The following is a 21,197-nucleotide window of genomic DNA, read 5'->3' as shown; positions in this document are numbered from 1 at the left end:
ATATAAATATATAAGAATATTTAAATATATATTTATACAGCATATCCTTTATAAATCTGCTTATCTATATCTAAGCACACTTTAAATAATAATGTGTGCTATATATTGTACATATATATGCATACTATATAGCACAAATTCTTTATATTTGGCACATTTAATCTAATCTGTCTAATTGTAAATCAAACTTTGCATTTATATATTTATTTATATATATATATATATATATATATATATATATATATATTACACACACAAGGGTAAGTATGTATATATTTATATACAGTTTATATATATATATTTAACTTATATAAATTGTAATTTTCCCTCTGTAAACTATAATATGTAAACATACATTATCTATATACTGTATATTGTGCATTCGCTACATTTTTCATAGTATTAGTGGATAAATATGCTCTACTTACATATCTGAAGTACCTATACATTTAATTGGTACCAACTTCTAAGCCTTTAATGCCTTTGGATACATAGAATAGCATGGAGTACACACTGGTTCCATTTCACAGGTAGAAATAAAGATGCTCACTATTGTCAATGACATTAAACAAATAGCAGTAGTTAATCTGCAGCAGTATTGTGTCACATGCCAGGAAGATTATCCAGAAATCCCCCATTATCACATCCTTGTGTAAATAAAGAGCTTCATTGTACCTCAATTATGAATTGACCTTGTGGGAAAGTCTAAATTGCCATTTACAGAAAGACTTTCTGATTATTAGTGTTGTCCATAGAAATAATATTTATCATTATCCAGTTGATATTATGATTGTTAACAATAATGTCATGTCTATTGTACTAAAACCGTTCCAAACAATGGTGATGCTTCATAACTGTGTTGCTTGTTGCCTTCACAAACCCTTATATTCTCTACTATAAGTGATTCTTATGGAGAAGAACACTTGTAAGATATAGGTGCCTTGGTATAAGAGTTTGTGGACTGCCATACTTACTTCCAAGGACTTTAACCTTCACTGATTGTCGCTGCTGCTCCTGGTCTCTTTTTTCCAATAAATTCTAAAGATCCATGCTCAATCCTCTATGTGTCACCAGATATGATTTAAGGCACACAAAACTATGACATATGCATATAGTAGACTACTAGCACCATGTTACTGGTCTGTAATACATGGACCATTGCTTCAATCATATGCATAGGCACTTGGTAACACTGGTAAAGCAAGAGCAAAATGATGTCTTTTTAAAGAGGACATGTCAGCAGGATAAACGTCCACTAACTAAAGGCATGGATGTAAAGCCCCTTTAATGCTTATCAGATTAATAGCTTGCTTGTAGTATTTAGTTGGGGCATTTTTGGAGCATCCATCCTAGAAGTTTTAATCACAAGTGCAGTGCGGAGGGCCATGCACTTCCAGCTTTGCTGAGCTCTCTCCCTTTTCTCCACCCACCGCCCGCCTTGGTCTTTGAGTGACAGGTCACTGTTGTCTCAGCCACCTGTCTCCCTTTGCCCGAATTTCTGTGCAGGCGCCATCATTGCTGACGTTGGTCTCATGGAAATGGGCAGCACATGGCACTAAGTTCCTGATAACATTATGGGAGCCAGTCATTTGATCTCACAATGTTATCAGGAGATTAATGAGCATGCGCTGCCAATTCTGATAAAATGAACCCGGGCAATGATGACTCCTGCGCAGGGGAGACAGGCCATTAAGAGAACAGTAATCTGTCAATCAAAGACGTGAGGTCGGCGGTGGGCAGGGAAAAAGTAGAGAGGCTGGAGAGCTGGAAGTGCATGGCCCGCTCTGCTGCACTTGTGATTAAAACTTCAAAGATGGATTTCTCCAAAAATGCCCCAACATAATACTATAGGTAAGATATGAATGTAATAAGCATTAAAAGGACTTTAGACTCATGCTTGTAGTTAGGGGTCAAATATCCTGCAGACAGATTCTCTTTAAAGAGAACCTGTCAGGTCGGATAACATTATTAACCTGCAAATATAGGGTTAATCTGCATGCAGGCATGTCGGTGTGGCTTCAGTCACCACTCACAGCATTGTGTAAACATGCTCCGGCACATTGACTGACAGCCGGCTCAGCACTACACTGTGTTCCAAATTATTATGCAAATAATATTTTCTCAGATTTTCCCAAATTACCTATATGAATTGCAGTCATTGTAATTTTCCAGTCAAATAACTATTAGAGTACAATTGAAAGGTTTTTGTACAAACTGCCTATGATAACAGTATATTTTTTAAAAAATAAAACACTCAAACTGCACTCAAAATGCATGTTCCAAATTATTATGCACAGCAGAGTTTTCAACCTTTTCATTTTAATAAAGAACAAAAAAATGGTCATTTTTGAAATTATCAGCATTAGCAGGTTATTACAAACTGAAATCAAACAGTTTTCACCTCAAAACTTTATTCTAGGTGATGTTACATTTGCACATAGGACCCCTTGTTCGAAAGGAGCTTCTGAACTCTCTCGTTCATTGAATTTGTCAGGTTTTGGATGGTTTCTGCTTCAATTGTTTTGCATGAGGACAGAATACCCTCCCAGAGCTGTTGCTTAGATGTGAACTGCCTTCCGCCATCATAGACACTCCTTTTGATGATGCTCCAGAGGTTTTCAATGGGGTTGAGGTCAGGGGAGCATGGGTGCCACACCATAAGTTTGTCCCCTTTTATGCCCATAGCAGCCAGAGATGCAGATGTGTTATGTGCAGCATGAGACGGGGCATTATCATGCATGAAAATGATCATGCTGCGGAATGCACGGTTCTTCTTCTTGAACCATGGCAGGAAGTGCTGTTTGAGAAACTCAACATACATTATGGAGTTCATCTTTACCCCTTCAGGGATCCTAAAAGGGCCGACAATCTCTCTCACCATGATTCCAGCCCAAAACATTACTCCACCTCCTCCTTGTTAGCGCCGTAGCCGTGTTTGCATGGGGTGTCCATCAACCAGCCATCCTCCACTCCATCCATCTGGACCATCGAGATCATTTCATGCATGATAATGCCCCGTCTCATGCTGCACATAGCACATCTGCATCTCTGACTGCTATGGGCATAAAAGGGGACAAACTTATGGTGTGGCACCCATGCTCCCCTGACCTCAACCCCATTGAGAACCTCTGGAGCATCATCAAAAGGAGTGTCTATGATGGCGGGAGGCAGTTCACATCTAAGCAACAGCTCTGGGAGGGTATTCTGTCCTCATGCAAAACAATTAAAGCAGAAACCATCCAAAACCTGACAAATTCAATGGATGAGAGAGTTCAGAAGCTCCTTTCGAACAAGGGGTCCTATGTGCAAGTGTAACATCACCTAGAATAAAGTTTTGAGGTGAAAACTGTTTGATTTCAGTTTGTAATAACCTGCTAATGCTTATAATTTAAAAAATGACCATTTTTTTGTTCGTAATTAAAATGAAAAGGTTGAAAACTCTGCTGTGCATAATAATTTGGAACATGCATTTTGAGTGCAGTTTGAGTTTTTTATTTTTTAAAAATATACTGTTATCATAGGCAGTTTGCACAAAAACCTTTCAATTGTACTCTAATAGTTATTTGACTGGAAAATTACAATGACTGCAATTCATATAGGTAATTTTGGAAAATCTGAGAAAATATTATTTGCATAATAATTTGGAACACAGTGTATTGCAATGCTGTGAGTGGTGACTGTAGCCATACCTGCATGACTGAAAGCAGGTGGCTTTTATTATGGCGGCCGGGCAAATTCATAATGATATTAACCTTCCTGATTAACCCTATATCTGCAAGTTAATAGCATTAGCCGACCCGACAGATTACTTTTAAGGCTCAATGAAAAATTTTCAAATGCTAGCCTTCAAAGCAGTAGGGTTCTTCAGTAAGTATATTAACAGAATTTGGATATTTCAGATAGCCATTAAAATATATATATTTTGTAAATACATTGAATTCTCTCTAAGAACACCCCCTCTCACCAAACTAGTCATTCTGCTGTAGACTTTCAGTTGTATTATATAGTAAACTTACTTGTTTGAGAATTAGCTAATGCAGATAATTAATATGATCTTATTATGTCACATTCAGTTTTTTTTGGGAGGGGGGTTGGTTAAATAATTAATTTATTTCTATGGAACAATCTGCTGCCCAAGTCCCCGAATCAAAAGATAATCAAAAGATAGTCTGCAGAAAAATACTACTAGGGTGAAAGTTTCTTTAAAAGAATAATCTCCCCTTGGAGGAGGTTTTCAGGAGGTAGAGTTGTATGATCCAACTACCTAACTATGTAAAGAAAAGGTGGAATTCATAGTAGCTTCGACTATTATAAAGATGTATTTTGATATTAATTATACCCTGACCATTATCCTCTTGATCAGACCTCTAAAAAAAGTTTTGTCACTGAGACATGTCAGAAGATGCTACTCCTGGGGGAGTCTGAACCCTTAGACCTCCACAGATGAGCATTGAAACCCCATTGCCATCCATGGGGGACCTTGGAGTCAGAAAATGAAGCAGCATGGTGCACTGGGGTGTGCCCCTTCATTCTGTGAAATCTCAGGGCACAGACTCCCACTGATGAGATATTTTGACATATCAATGATAATGTTTGAGAAAAATATCCAGTAGATGAACATAAAAACATCCTGGGGCCCTTTTAGACAGTTCCCTTTGAACACCTTGTATATATATTATCAACCATTTATTTCCTCCCTGCCTCTATGTCATACATAATTTGGTGTCATTCAATGCCAAGTCTGCAAGACAGAAAAGAGGTTAAGGAGTTGTTCACCTTTTTGGGAAATTTTATTTCATTTTTACTTACCTGCTTGTATTTGGGGCTAAAATCATTTTTGTAATTGGGTTTCATTGACAATTTTCCCCCTTTTTGCTTTTTTATAGCCTCTGTGTCACACTGTCTATTGCTGACTCCAGAATGCGTAGCTCTGATTGGAGAGTTTATAATGCTTATCTGTCTTTTTATGAGCTGTTCTCAAGTGATTTCTGACCAAAGACCACATCAATATGTACAGACAAACAAAGAGCCTGTAAAAGCCAAAGCGTGCGGTGTTTTTTAATGAAACCGAATTTCAAAACTGATTTTTTTAGCCCGAATACATGCATTTAAGAAACAGCAAAAGTTGTCACCCTTTTAAAGTGTGTCTATAGTGGCATGTAAAAGTTTGGGCACTGCAGGTCAAAATTACTGTTATTGTGAACAGTTAAGAAAATGAAATAATCTCTAAAAGGCCTCAAGTTAAAGATGACACATTTCCTTTGTATTTTAGGCAAAACAATATATATATATATATATATATATATATATATATATATATACTGTATATACAGTACAGACCAAAGGTTTGGACACACCTTCTCATTTAAAGATTTTTCTGTATTTTCATTACTATGAAAATTGTACATTCGCACTGAAGGCATCAAAACTATGAATTAACACATGTGGAATTATATACTTAACAAAAAAGTGTGAAACAACTGAAAATATGTCTTATATTCTAGGTTCTTCAAAGTAGCCACCTTTTGCTTTGATGACTGCTTTGCACACTCTTGGCATTCTCTTGATGAGCTTCAAGAGGTAGTCACCGGAAATGGTTTTCATTTCACAGGAGTGCCCTGTCAGGTTTAATAAGTGGGATTTCTTGCCTTATAAATGGGGTTGGGACCATCAGTTGTGCTGTGCAGAAGTCTGGTGGATTCACAGTGGATAGTCCTACTGAATAGACTGTTAGAATTTGTATTATGGAAAGAAAAAATCAGCTAAGTTAACAAAAACGAGTGCCCATCATTACTTTAAGAAATGAAGGTCAGTCAGTCCAAAAAATTGGGCAAACTTTGTAAGTGTCCCCAAGTGCAGTTGCAAAAACCATCAAGCGCTACAAAGAAACTGGATCACATGAGGACCGCCCCAGGAAAGGAAGACCAAGAGTCACCTCTGCTTCTGAGGATAAGTTTATCTGAGTCACCAGCCTCAGAAATTGCAGGTTAACAGCAGCTCAGATTAGAGACCAGGTCAATGTCACACAGATTTCTAGCAGCAGACACATCTCTACAACAACTGTTAAGAGGAGACTTTGTGCAGCAGGCCTTCATGGTAAAATAGCTGCTAGGAAACCACTGCTAAGGACAGGCAACAAGCAGAAGAGACTTATTTGGGCTAAAGAACACAAGGAATGGACATTAGACCAGTGGAAATCTGTGCTTTGGTCTGATGAGTCCAAATTTGAGATCTTTGGTTCCAACCACCGTGTCTTTGTGCGACGCAGAAAAGGTGAACGGATGGACTCTACATGCCTGATTCCCACCGTGAGGCATGGAGGAGGTGTGATGGTGTGGGGGTTGTAGTGCCGACGTCCCTGCCCTCTGCTAGGCAGGGACGCTGCTCCCCTCACCGCTCTGCCCCGTGCCCGGCGTCCCTCTCCCGCTCTGCTGTCAGCGCGCGCTCCTTCCTGGCGTCCTCCTCCCGCTCTGCTCTCAGCGCGCGCTCCTTCCCGGCCCCTGTGCTTAGGGCGCGCGCGCGCGCGCTCCCCTCCTCTTAAAGGGGCCGCGCGCGCCGTCCTAAGGAGTCCCCGGCCAATGGCCGGAGGACTTCATCATATATAAGGCACCTCCTCCAAAATGGAGGTGCCCGAGCAATGTTGTTTGCACCTGTGTCTCACCTGTGCTTCAGCCCTCAGGTCCCGTTGCCAGTTACCTGCCAGTTACCTGTCAGATTCCTGCCTGATTACTTGCTACCTGTCTGCTAGTCTGAGGTCCGACGGTCTGCCTTACTACTCCTGTCAGTCTGTCTAAGGACCAGCCTGCCCGCTCACCTGGGAGCGCACCTCAGCTACCTGCCTGCTTGCCTGAGGTCCGACGGTCTGCCTTACAACTCCGGTCAGTCTGTCTATGGACCAGCTTGCCCGCTCACCTGGGAGCGCTTCTCCGCTACCTGCCTGCTTGCCAGCCCGGAGGCTCCGCTGTCACGTGCTGTGACCACCAGCTACTCCAGACTCTTGCCCGCTCACCTGGGAGCGCTTCTCCGCTACCTGCCTGCTTGCCTGCCCGGAGGCTCCGCTGTCACGTGCTGTGACCACCAGCTACTCCAGACTCTTGCCCGCTCACCTGGGAGCGCTTCTCCGCTACCTGCCTGCTTGCCTGCCCGGAGGCTCCGCTGTCACGTGCTGTGACCACCAGCTATTCCTGAGACTCTTGCCCGCTCACCTGGGAGCGCTTCTCCGTTACCTGCCTGCTTGCCTACCTGGAGGCTCCGCCGTCACGTGCTGTGACCACCTGCTATTCCAGAGACTCTCGCTTGCTCACCTGGGAGCACACATTCTTCATCTGCCTTGCTAGCCTACCTGGAGGTTCAGCCATCACAGGTCGTACCTACCCTTTATCCAGAGACTGCCCCGATCACTTGCCGTGTCCTCCTGCCCGTACACCCAGAGACTGTCCTGGTCACCTCCTGTGACTACCTGCCTGGTCGCCACCCGCTCCCTTACAAGGACCGCCCCCTTGTATTGTAGCCCAGAGGTTCCGCCTCCCAGACCCGTTACAGTTTGCTCGGGCCATGGAACCCGGTGGCACCCAAGCTCCCTCGCTCTCGGACCTCTGTCTTGAACTGTCCCGTCAGAGGTCCCAACAGGAGTCCATCCTGGGTCACCTGCGGAATGTCAATACTCGCCTGAACACTCTGTCTGATCCACCAACAACCTCCGCCAGTGCCATATCTTGCAATCCGGCAGCTCCGCTGCCCACTAATACCATGGTATCCTACCCCGGACCCCGGCTTTCTGCACCTCCTCGCTTCGGAGGCGACTCCGTCCAGGCTCGGGGCTTCTTAAATCAGTGCACCCTGCACTTTGAACTTTTGTCCCACCAGTTTAACTCCGACCGGGCCAAAATTGCCTTCATCATGTCCCATCTCACCGGGGAGGCCCTGGCCTGGCTAAATCCTCTATGGGAGAGAGGAGACCCCCTGGTGTCCAACTTGCCTGCTTTTCTCACAGCTTTCCGGAAAGTCTTCGACGAACCCGGACAGAAGACCTCATCTGCATCATCGTTGCTACGCCTCCGTCAGGAGAGTCTCACCGTGGGCCAATATGCCATACGGTTCCGTACCCTTGCCTCGGAGCTGGCCTGGGATAACGACGCTCTGGTTTCCGTCTTCTGGGAGGGTCTGTCCGGCCGTATTAAAGATGAACTTGCCGGTCGGGACATTCCTACCACTCTCGATGACTTAATAACTCTTGCCACCCGGATTGACCTACGGTTCCAGGAGCGTGCCAGAGAGGTCACCCGTGAGAGGAGGTTACCTCGTCTAGCTCCTACTTTTCAGAAACCCGTCACTCCTTCTGTCTCTAACCAGGTACACCCTCCTGAGCCTATGCAGGTCGACTAGACCAAGATGGTCAAGACCCGTCAGGACTTATGCCGTGCCGAGGGGACCTGCTTCTACTGTGGCAGTAAGGAGCACCGGATCTGTGCCTGCCCGGAGAGGTCGGGAAACGCCTGTGTCTAGGTTCGCTCAGAGAGGTCCACCTAGACAAGAATAAATCCTCTCCATCCCTGCTGTTGTCAGTTTCAATCGTCTACGGGGAGAACCGTTATTTCGAACTAGCCCAACTGGACTCTGGAGCAGCCGGGAATCTTATTTCACAGTCCCTGGTAGAGAAATACCGCATCCCCACCAAACCTCTGGCTGTACCCTTGTCTGTGGCTGCCGTGGATGGGGGGCTCTTACCACGCCCCATCCAACTCATCACCGAATCCATTACTCTGCAGGTGGGAATGCTGCATTCTGAAAGTATCTCCTTTCATGTTCTGCCTGGACTCTCTCACGCCCTCTTGCTAGGTCTGCCTTGGCTCCAGAAACATGCACCCGTGCTTGACTGGCAAACCGGAGAAGTCCTTCGCTGGGGACAAGACTGTCATAAGACCTGCCTGGTTCCCGTCCATCCCGTCCGTCCCTCTCCTACCCCAGCTAATCTACCTGGACTTCCAATTCCTTATTGGTCTTATGCTGATGTCTTTAATAAAAAGGAGGCAGAGACATTACCCCCTCATAGACCATACGACTGTCCCATCGACCTGTTACCCGGTACTACTCCTCCCCGTGGGCGTATTTATCCTTTATCCGCTGCTGAGACCCGGTCGATGTCCGAATATATTGAGGAGAATCTGACTAGGGGATTCATCCGGAAATCTACCTCCCCGGCGGGAGCAGGCTTCTTTTTCGTCAAAAAGAAGGACGGCTCTCTCCGTCCCTGTATAGACTATAGAGGCCTAAACCAGATCACGGTGAAGAATAAGTACCCCCTTCCGCTCATTCCAGAATTATTTGATCGTCTGAGGGGGGCTAGAATCCTCACCAAACTAGACCTCCGTGGGGCGTACAACCTGGTTCGTATCCGTCAAGGGGATGAATGGAAGACGGCATTCAACACCCGGGACGGCCACTATGAATACCTGGTAATGCCCTTTGGTCTCTGTAACGCTCCTGCCGTCTTTCAAGAGTTGGTCAATGACATCTTCCGGGACCTTCTCTACTCCTGCGTAGTGGTGTACCTGGACGACATCTTGGTCTTCTCTCCGGATCTCCAGACTCACCGGAGGGACGTTCGTCAGGTCCTGCTCAGGCTCAGGCAGAATCACCTCTTCGCTAAATACGAGAAGTGCCTCTTTGAGCAGACCTCGCTTCCGTTTTTGGGCTACATTATTTCTCAGACCGGCCTACGAATGGATCCAGAGAAACTGTCTGCCATCGAGAAATGGCCCCGACCGGAGGGGTTGAAGGCCATTCAGCGGTTCCTGGGCTTCGCCAACTACTACCGCCTCTTCATACCACACTTCTCTTCCCGGACTGCCCCAATTTCCGCGCTCACCCGTAAGGGTACTAATCCCAAAGAGTGGCCGCCCGAAGCAGAAGAAGCCTTTCTTTCCTTAAAACAGGCCTTCTCTTCCGCCCCGGTGCTGCATCGCCCGGACGGCAACAAGCAGTTCTTCCTGGAAGTGGACGCCTCCTCCTCTGGAGCTGGAGCGGTACTTACTCAAAAATCTTCTTCCGGGAGGATGGTAACTTGCGGCTTCTTCTCTAAACTCTTCTCCTCCTCAGAGCGCAATTATTCCATAGGAGATCGAGAGTTATTGGCCATCAAACTGGCATTGGAGGAGTGGCGTTACCTGCTTGAGGGGGCTCTTCACCCGGTAATAATTTACACTGACCACAAGAACTTGGCTTACCTCCAGCATGCCCAGAGACTTAACCCGCGCCAAGCCCGGTGGTCCTTGTTTTTTGCTCGTTTTGATTTTGTCCTTCATTTTCGCCCGGCTGACAAAAACGTCAAGGCGGACGCCTTGTCTCGATCCTTTCTGGTATCTGATCTCGAGGAAGATCCGAAACACATCATCGATCCCGCCAGAGTAATGCAGGTGGCTCCCGTGAGTCTAAATCGTCTCCCTCCCGGAAAAACGTTCGTATCAGTACCTGATCGGGAGAAGATCCTTCACTGGGGTCACTCGTCTAAACTGGCTGGCCACGCTGGTCAGAAGAAGACCCTCCAGCTTATTTCCCGGCACTACTGGTGGCCTACCCTGCACAAGGATGTAATAGACTTTGTTTCTGCCTGTGTGTCCTGCGCCCGCAACAAGGTTCCGAGACATCTGCCAGCCGGTCGCCTCCTTCCGCTCCCAGTACCTGCTGCCCCCTGGCAGCATATTGCAATGGACTTCATAACTGACCTCCCACTCTCTGCCGGTTGTACGGTCATTTGGGTGGTCGCTGACCGCTTCTCCAAGATGGCTCATTTCGTTCCCCTGCCAGGCCTCCCGTCTGCACCCGAGCTAGCTAGAGACTTTATTCGTCACATCTTCCGTCTTCATGGCCTGCCCCTCCACATCGTGTCGGATCGTGGGGTACAGTTCACCTCACGCTTCTGGAGAGCCACTTGTAAACTACTAGACGTCACCCTGGACTTCTCTTCCGCTTACCACCCACAGTCCAATGGTCAAGTGGAGCGGATCAATCAGAACCTGACCAGTTACCTCCGGCACTTCGTTAATGCCCACCATTCTGACTGGGTGGATCTCCTACCATGGGCCGAGTTCTCTTACAATAATCACGAGAGCGAATCCTCCTCCAAATCCCCGTTTTTTGTAGTCTTTGGTCAGCATCCTCGGATTCCTTTTCCTGTCTCCACCTCGGTGGACAACCCGGCTGCGGAATCTCTCGTTAGCAAATTTTCCTCCATTTGGGAGAGTACCCGATCCGCACTCCTTCAGTCGTCCGAGCGGATGAAAAGACACGCTGACAAAAAACGCCTGGATCCTCCTCAATTTCGTCCAAGAGATAAGGTCTGGCTCTCATCTAAATATGTTCGACTCAAGATACCCTCTTACAAGTTAGGGCCTCGGTTCATCGGACCTCTGGAGGTCACCAGTCAGATCAACCCGGTGGCCTATAAATTGAAACTCCCGGCCAACTTACGGATCCCTAACTCCTTCCATGTATCTCTCCTCAAACCTGTGGTACTTAACTCTTTTTCCAAGTCTACAGGTACGCCTCCTGCTCCGGTTTCTGCTGAGGACGAGTTTGAGGTAGAGAACATTCTTGCCACCAAAAGGGTAAGAGGAAAGACCTTTTTTCTGGTAGATTGGAAGGGGTTTGGTCCTGAGGAGAGAACGTGGGAGCCCCGGGAGAACATCCATGCCCCTCTCATCCTAGCTAAATTTCTGTCTGGCCTAAAAAAGGGGGGGCCTAAAGGGGGGGTACTGTAGTGCCGGCGTCCCTGCCCTCTGCTAGGCAGGGACGCTGCTCCCCTCACCGCTCTGCCCCGTGCCCGGCGTCCCTCTCCCGCTCTGCTGTCAGCGCGCGCTCCTTCCTGGCGTCCTCCTCCCGCTCTGCTCTCAGCGCGCGCTTCTTCCCGGCCCCTGTGCTTAGGGCGCGCGCGCGCTCCCCTCCTCTTAAAGGGGCCGCGCGCGCCGTCCTAAGGAGTCCCCGGCCAATGGCCGGAGGACTTCATCATATATAAGGCACCTCCTCCAAAATGGAGGTGCCCGAGCAATGTTGTTTGCACCTGTGTCTCACCTGTGCTTCAGCCCTCAGGTCCCGTTGCCAGTTACCTGCCAGTTACCTGTCAGATTCCTGCCTGATTACTTGCTACCTGTCTGCTAGTCTGAGGTCCGACGGTCTGCCTTACTACTCCTGTCAGTCTGTCTAAGGACCAGCCTGCCCGCTCACCTGGGAGCGCACCTCAGCTACCTGCCTGCTTGCCTGAGGTCCGACGGTCTGCCTTACAACTCCGGTCAGTCTGTCTATGGACCAGCTTGCCCGCTCACCTGGGAGCGCTTCTCCGCTACCTGCCTGCTTGCCAGCCCGGAGGCTCCGCTGTCACGTGCTGTGACCACCAGCTACTCCAGACTCTTGCCCGCTCACCTGGGAGCGCTTCTCCGCTACCTGCCTGCTTGCCTGCCCGGAGGCTCCGCTGTCACGTGCTGTGACCACCAGCTACTCCAGACTCTTGCCCGCTCACCTGGGAGCGCTTCTCCGCTACCTGCCTGCTTGCCTGCCCGGAGGCTTCGCTGTCACGTGCTGTGACCACCAGCTATTCCTGAGACTCTTGCCCGCTCACCTGGGAGCGCTTCTCCGTTACCTGCCTGCTTGCCTACCTGGAGGCTCCGCCGTCACGTGCTGTGACCACCTGCTATTCCAGAGACTCTCGCTTGCTCACCTGGGAGCACACATTCTTCATCTGCCTTGCTAGCCTACCTGGAGGTTCAGCCATCACAGGTCGTACCTACCCTTTATCCAGAGACTGCCCCGATCACTTGCCGTGTCCTCCTGCCCGTACACCCAGAGACTGTCCTGGTCACCTCCTGTGACTACCTGCCTGGTCGCCACCCGCTCCCTTACAAGGACCGCCCCCTTGTATTGTAGCCCAGAGGTTCCGCCTCCCAGACCCGTTACAGGGGTGCTTTGCTGGTGACACTGTTGGGGATTTATTCAAAACTGAAGGCATACTGAACCAGCATGGCTACCACAGCATCTTGCAGAGGCATGCTATTCCATCCGGTTTGCGTTTAGTTGGACCATCATTTATTTTTCAACAGGACAATGACCCCAAACACACCTCCAGGCTGTTTAAGGGCTATTTGACCAAGAAGGAGAGTGATGGGGTGCTACGGCAGATGTCCTGACCTCCACAGTCACCAGACCTGAACCCAATCGAGATGGTTTGGGGTGAGCTGGAATGCAGAGTGAAGGCAAAAGGGCCAACAAGTGCTAAGCATCTCTTTGAACTCCTTCAAGATTGTTGGAAGACCATTTCCGGTGACTACCTCTTGAAGCTCATCAAGAGAATGCCAAGAGTGTGCAAAGCAGTCATCAAAGCAAAAGGTGGCTACTTTGAAGAACCTAGAATATAAGACATATTTTCAGTTGTTTCACACTTTTTTGTTAAGTATATAATTCCACATGTGTTAATTCATAATTTTGATGCCTTCAGTGTGAATGTACAATTTTCATAGTCATGAAAATACAGAAAAATCTTTAAATGAAAAGGTGTGTCCAAACTTTTGGTCTGTACTGTATATATAGTCATTTTTTTTCATTTAAAAAAATAAAAAATGGGAAATGGGCAGATGCAAATGTTTGGGCACCCTTCGAGATTTGTGTGCTCAAATAACTTTGACCAAGGTTTCAGACTTTAATTATCCTGTTAGTGTTTTGGCTTGTTCACTATCATTGTTAGGAAATGCCAGGTAATGCAAATTTCCCAGCTTTATAAAAACCAAGCCGCCTCTAACCTTGTGCCAAAACAGCAGCCATGAGTTCCTCTAAGCAGCTGCCTAGCACTTTGAAAATGAAAATGGTGGAGGCCCACAACGCAGGCTAAAGATATATGAAGATAGGAAAGCGTTTTCTAGTTGCCCTTTCCTCAGTTCAAAATGTAAGTAAGAAATGACAGTTAATAGGAACAGTGGAGGTCAAGATAAGGTCTGGAAGATTAAGCAAAATTTCAGTGAGAGATGCTTGTAGGATTGCTAGAGAGGCAAATCAGAACCTCCACTTGACTGCACAAGACCTTCAGAAAGACTTAGCAGACTCTGGAGTTGTGGTACGTTGTTCTACTGTTCAGAAATATGGCCTTCATGGAAGAGTCATCAGAAGAAAACCTCTCTTGCCTTCTCACCATAAAATTCAGTGTCAGAAATATGCAAAAAAACATCTAAACAAACCTGAGGCATTTTGGAAACAAGTCCTGTGGACAGATGAGGATAAAATAGAACTCTTTGGCCACAATGATGAAAGGTATGTGTGGAGAAAAAATGGCACAAAATTTCGGAAAAGAACATCTTGATAACCATTAAGCATGTGGGTGGATCAATCATGCTTTGGGGTTGTGTTGTAGCTAGTGGTATGGGGAACATGTCACGCGTAGAGGGAAGAATGAATTCAATGAAATTTCAACCAATTCTTGATGCAAACATAACAGCATTTGTAAAAAAGCTGAAGTTGAAAAGAGGATGGCTTCTTCAAATGGATAATGATGCTAAACACACGTCAAAATCCACAATAGATGATCTCAAAAGGCGCAAGCTGAAGGTTTTACAATGGCCCTCACAGTCCCCTGATCTGAACATTACTGAAAATCTGTGACTAGACCTCAAAATAGCAGTGTATGCAAGACGACCGAGGAATCTCACAGAACTGGAAGAATTTTCCAAGGAATAATGGATGAAAATCCCTCAAACAAGAATTGAAAGATTCTTGTCTGGCTGCAAAAAGCGTTTACAAGCTGTGATGCTTTCAAAAGAGGGTGCTATTAGAAATTAACTATGCAGGGTGCCCAAACTTTTGAATGGCCCATTTTCCTTTTTGGAATTTTTAAAATTTAAAAGATGAAAATATATATATATATTTTGTTGCCTAAAATACTAAAGAAGTGTGTCACCTTTAACTTTAGGCCTTTTAGAGATCATTTCATCTTCAACTTGCTTAACTGTTCACAATAACAGTAATTTTGGCCAGAGGAGCCCAAACTTTTACATGCCACTGTAGGAAATCTGTCAGTAGGATCAACCCTCCTAATCCATCTATATGAGCACGCAGATCATAGGAAGCTGAATAAAATGATACTTTGTTAATTGCTATCTGATGTCTTGGTCCAGAAAAATCCTAGTTTTTCTTAATGTGTAAATGAGCTTTTAAGATCTATGGGAGTGATGTAGATCTCTCTGAGAATCTGCATCCAGAGCTCATTTTAAATGATAGAGGTAATGCCAGTGTGAGACATGTAGATCAGGAGAGCGGACTATCAGTCATTACATTGGTAACGCCGCCTGCCATTTAAAATAAGAACTGAAAGCAAATTCTCATAGAGATCTATGTCCCTCCTGTAGATCTTAACAGCTCATTTACATATTAAGAAAAACATGAATTTTTCTGTAATAAAACATCGAATCGCAGATATGAAGGTATCACCTTATTCAACTATCTATGACCTACATGTGCATATTGATGGCTTAGGAGGGTTGATCCTACTGTCAGGTCCCTTTAATGGAGTCTTAAGAACACATACGTGGCATATTGATAATGGATCTGTTGAATCCTTGAAGTTATATAATTTATGTGCCAACATTAATCTTTTGTGTTTGTGCAGCTTGGGGATTTCTAGCTGTTATACAACTACAACTCCCAGCATGACCAACTAGCCTCAGTATTACATACATTACCTACATGAATTGTATGGTTGTACATTTCCTATTGAACACCAATAAATATGTATTTTTTTCTAAGCAGCTCAGATTTGGACCTCATAGGATTAATGCATAAGATTGATGATAAATCTACTATATTTTGTTAACCCTTTAATGCACAGGAAGAGCAAAGAGCTAAAAGACAATTTCAGTACATTTCTCTTGTAAGATTAATATCTCTGCCAATTTACCATCATTTGTTCTTTGTGATTGCTTTGTGAGCCGTGTGTCATCTCTTCCCCAGCAGGTAGTGCTGTGTGTCAGGTCTACATCTTTAAAGAACCTCCATGCATCAAACTTGCAGCTTGGGATGACAAAATATCCTATGTTATGACCTAACCAATGTTATATGTATAAATGATAAAATTGCAGAACAGTTCTTGCCCATGAGCATTATTATCATATTATTCACCTCATTAGTAGAATATGAGTAAAAAACAACATAACTAGAAGAACTTGATGTTGCAACCATGGGATGTGCTAAACACAAATTGTGTCTTTATATGTTACATGGATCCAATGCACCTTTTTTGGGTCCTTTTCTATGAGCAATGTCAACTTCCACATGATCGCAGTATTATTTGCAAAAACAAGTGAAGGGGAAACAAAACATAACTTCACTGGATGGATGGAAGTGGAAGTATTTTAGAACAGCTGCCAGCCCTCACCCTGTCCAATGATGTAAGGTATGATGGTCACAGTAATCTTCATTTTCTTCGCAGAGAGGTACACAGGTTTGGTGCTTTCAAACATAATGGCACTGTAAGCCTGATGCTCGTACATTTTAAAGTATAAATACTTGAACATTGCTAATCGTAACTTTGCGGTTCTTATCCGAGTGCGTCTTCATTGGGGCAGAGGACTGTGTGATATTCCACTGGATCACCAAAAGTTGCCTTGCACCCAGACTGACTCCCTTCTTTCTCCTATTCATCAGTGTCACTGCTGGTTTCCGCTTACCTTCTACCTGCTCCATTTTTGCACTTCTTGGGGGCTGCCCCGACTCCTCAGTGTTGTTCTGCCCATCACCTCTTGGGGGGTCCTTGTGACAGAAAAGTCTAAAGTCTAAGTCTAAAGTTTAAGTCTACTTACTAAAAAATGTTTCCTAAATACCCTTGGTAGTGCACTGAACTTTGAGAGCACAGAAATATGGTGCAAGACCACCATGTGGTCACACACTGCAAACACATTTTCTCTAGCGGTGCTCTAGGTGCGCCAAACGTCTGTGAAAAAAATCCAGTCTGGCCAAAGATTTCATCCATTATAAGTTCATGCTTGAAACATACAACTCTGCCCTTCACTTCTCTAAACAAACCTACTTCATCACCCTTATCACCGCACTATCCAACAATCCTAAATGACTTTTTGACATTCTTCATTCTCTCCTCAATCCAAAAGTACAGGCCCCAATCACTGACGTCAGAGCTGATGATCTGGACAATTATTTCAAAGAAAAAATTGACCATATCCAACAGGAAATTTTCTCCCAATCCCCTAACGTTATGCATTCTCCCCCCTCCTGCACTGCATCTAGCTCACTTTCTTTCTTTGAATGCAGAATGATCTTGATTAGATGACTGAATGGGCAAACACTTGACAGCACGGTGGCTCAGTGTTTAGCATTGCAGCCTTGCAGCGCTGGGGTCCTGGGTTCAAATTCCACCAAGAACAACATCTGCGAGGAGTTTGTATGTTCTCCCCGTGTTTGCGTGGGTTTCCTCTGCGTTCTCCGGGTTTCCTCCAACACTCCAAAGACATACTGATAGAGAATGTAGATTGTGAGCCCCAATGGGGACAGTGCCGATAATGTCTTTAAAGCGCTGTGGAAGTAATGGCGCTATATAAGTGAGTAAAAGAAATAAATAAATAAAGAAACTGAGGTTTAATATAGATAAATGCAGAGTAATGCACCTAGAACGGAGTAATCCAATTGCTGCATATACATTAAATGGGAGTATATTTGGGACTACAGAACAGGAGAAGGGCTTGGGTATTCTTGTTACAAGTAAGCTGAGAAGCAGTACTCAATGTCAAGCAGCAGCCGCAAAAGCAAACAAGATTTTAGGATGTATAAAAAGAGAGATAAAATCCCGTGATCCCAAGGTACTGTTGCCCCTTTATAAATTACTGGTGAGACCACATCTGGAATATGGGATCCAGTTTTGTGCTCCACCTTTTAAAAAAATATTCAGAAGTTAGAGTCCGTTCAAAGGTGGGCAACTAGATTATTACTAGGGATGGAAGGCCTCTCATATGATGAGAAGGTGAAAAAGTTGAGCTTGTTTAGCTTAGAAAAAAGACGCCTCAAAGGAGATCTAATTTACATGTATAAATATATGCGTGGTCAGTAAAAAGGACTAGCACATGACTTATTCCTTCCAAAGACCATACTAAGGACCAGGGGGCACTCATTACAGGTGGAAGAAAGGCGATTCTGGCAGCTAAACAGGAAAGGGTTCTTTACAGTAAGAGCAGTCAGACTGTGGAATGCCGACCACAAGAGGTAGTAATGGTCAACACTATAACAACTTTCAAAAAAGGGCTGGACGATTTCCTCAATACACATATCATTGTGGGTTACAGTTAAATCAGACAAAATGTGCAGTTGGGGAAGAAGGTTGAACTTGATGGACCTAAGTCTTTATTCAACCTACATAACTGTGCAACTATGTAACCGGTGACTGAAGAAGAAGATACCGGGCTCCTTGCATGTTCTCGCACTACTACCTGCAGCAGTGACCTTATTCTCTTACATCTCCTCCAGTTCCTTTCCCAGGCTGTCACCACTCACTTAACTAAAATTTTAACCACTCTCATGTGGTATCATTCCCTCCTCCTTCAAACACACCAGCATACATCCATTACTTAAAAAACCATCCCTCAACCAGAACTATGCTGCCAACTACAAACCTGTCTCCAATCTTCGCTTCATCTCTAAACTCCTGGAATGCTTGGTCCACTCCCGTTTAAGCCACAGTCTCTGAGATAACTCTCTTCTCGACCCTTTACAATCTGCTTTCTGCTCTTTACATTCTACAGAACTGCCCTTACTAAAGTCTGTAATGATCTACTAACAGCTAAATCTAATGGTCACTACTCCCTGCTGATTCTCCTGGATCTCTCTGCAGTATTTAACACTGTGGATCACCAGCTCCTCCTCACTATGCTCCGTTCTATTGGCCTCAAGGACACCTTTCTCTCCTGGTTCTCCTCCTACCTCTCTGACCGCTCCTTCTCTGTATCTCTTGCTGGCTCTTCTTCCTCTCCTCTTCCCCTTACTGTCAGGGTTCCTCAAAGATCAGTCCTAGGCCCCACTCATTTCTCCTTATATACTGTCTCTATTGAACAAACCGTCAGTAGATTCGGTTTTCAGTACCATCTCTATGCTGATGACACCCAATTATACACATTGTCTCTTCATATCACCCCTGCATTACTACAAAATATCAGTGACTGTCTTTCCGCTGTCTCTAACATTATGTCCCCCCTCTATCTAAAACTGAATTTGTCAAAAACTGAACTACTTGTGTTTCCTCCCTCCACTAACCTACCTATGCCTGCCCGATATTACCATTTCTGTGTGTGGTTCTACCATTATTCCCCAGCAACATGCCCGCTGTCTTGGGGTCCCTCTTGATTCCAATATTTCCTTCACTCCCTACATCCATTCACTCACTCGCTCATGTCACCTCCTCCTCAAAACATCTCTAGAATTAGACCTTTTCTTACCTTTGACTCTGTAGAAACTCTTACTGTCGCTCTTATTCATTTTCAAACTCTGGGCTATTGCAACTCTCTACTAATTGGTCTCCCTCTTATCAAACTCTCCCCTCTCAAATCCATCCTGAATGCAGCAGTCAGGATCATATTCCTTTCCAACCGCTACACCGATGCCTCTACCCTGTGCCAGTCGTTGCACTGGTTGCCAATCCACTACAGAGTTTAATATAAACTTGTAATTCTCACCCAGAAGCACTCCATGCTTCATCACCACTTTACATATCCTCCCTTATCTCAGTCTACCACCCTATCCGTCCCCTCTGTACTGCTAATGACCTAATACTAACATTCTCTATAATATAATAATATAATCCGAACCTCCCACTCCCGTCTCCAAGACTTCTCACGTACTGTGCCAATTCATTGGAATGCACTACCCAGGACAATTCAATTAATCCCTAACATCCACAGTGTTAACCGTGGCCTAAAAATGCATTTCTTTAGACTGGTCTATTGCCCCACCTCACTTATCTAACTTTCCCTGTTTTGCCCATACAAAACTTTCTTCAAAATCATGACCCTTGTAGCATCTGTTCACACACCCTCGAGGCATCACTTATTAGCCCTATGTGTCTGTACTTGCACCCATCCTGGCTGGTGACTGGTTCATTCAGTGTTATGTGCATACCCTATTTAGTATATTGATGGCTGGGCCTTACAATACAAGCACTTTTTACCATTCACCTTTCCTGTCTCCCCTATTTCCTCATAGATTGTAAGCTTGCGAGCAGGGCCCCCACTCCTTTTGGTATCTGATTTATGTGTTATTCTGTAATGTCTTTATTGTCTGTAAAAGTCTCCTCTAAAATGTAAAGTGCTGCAGAATATATTGGCGCTATAGAATTTAAAATTATTTTTTATTATTATTACTATTACAATCCAAGTTCTTCACAGGTAAGCTTGTAATATGTATTGTACCAGTTGCTCCTACTTCATTGGCAGGAGAGACTCTCATGAGTATGAACTGGGCTTTCACAAACCACTTTTCTTGATGTGGAAAACTTTTAATTTCCATGCAAAATCTTGTCAGCATAGCAGAAAATAGATCTACAAGAATATGTAGCATGCTACTTATTCCTGTGGATTCTGCACAGAAAAGCTGTCCGATTAGCAATACGAGGATTAGCCCTATTAGCCCTTTTGCAGATTTTCGCCACTCCAGACTTCACATCAGTGGCAGAAATCGGATTTGTGACACAGATACTGTAGTTAATATGTGTCAGGTTTCCAACATGCAAATCCAATACATGTTAACAAACTATTAGGTTTGTGTAATTCTGCAACTGAATTGTATTTGTGCCACGTTTTAACAGTTCTAAAAACTAAAATTCCCTTCTTTACTTTCAAATATTCACCACTAACGACCCTTTCCTATTTATGACAGTGTTAATTTCCCTTCAAAGTAAAACTAAATGCTATTATCTATCTCAAAGATCAAAAGCGACAAATATTTTTACATAAAGTACTGAGCAGAAATTTTATGCAGATGTGGAAAAAAGGCTGCCAAATAAGAATGCATCCAAAACCAGAAGTGCTAATAGTTTACTTTTATAATGAACAAAAGACAAATCTAAATCAAATCAACGTTTGCTGTGACCACCCTGTGCCTTCAAACAGCATCAATTAGGTCTGCAAGGGTTAAATTGTTTTAAAAATAAGAGGTGATTTTTATATACT

The sequence above is a fragment of the Phyllobates terribilis genome, unplaced genomic scaffold (assembly GCF_046119375.1).
Source record: "Phyllobates terribilis strain yellow unplaced genomic scaffold, ASM4611937v1 Scaffold_3__8_contigs__length_932513732, whole genome shotgun sequence".
Lineage (NCBI taxonomy): Eukaryota > Metazoa > Chordata > Amphibia > Anura > Dendrobatidae > Phyllobates > Phyllobates terribilis.
This window is presented reverse-complemented; position numbering follows the sequence as displayed.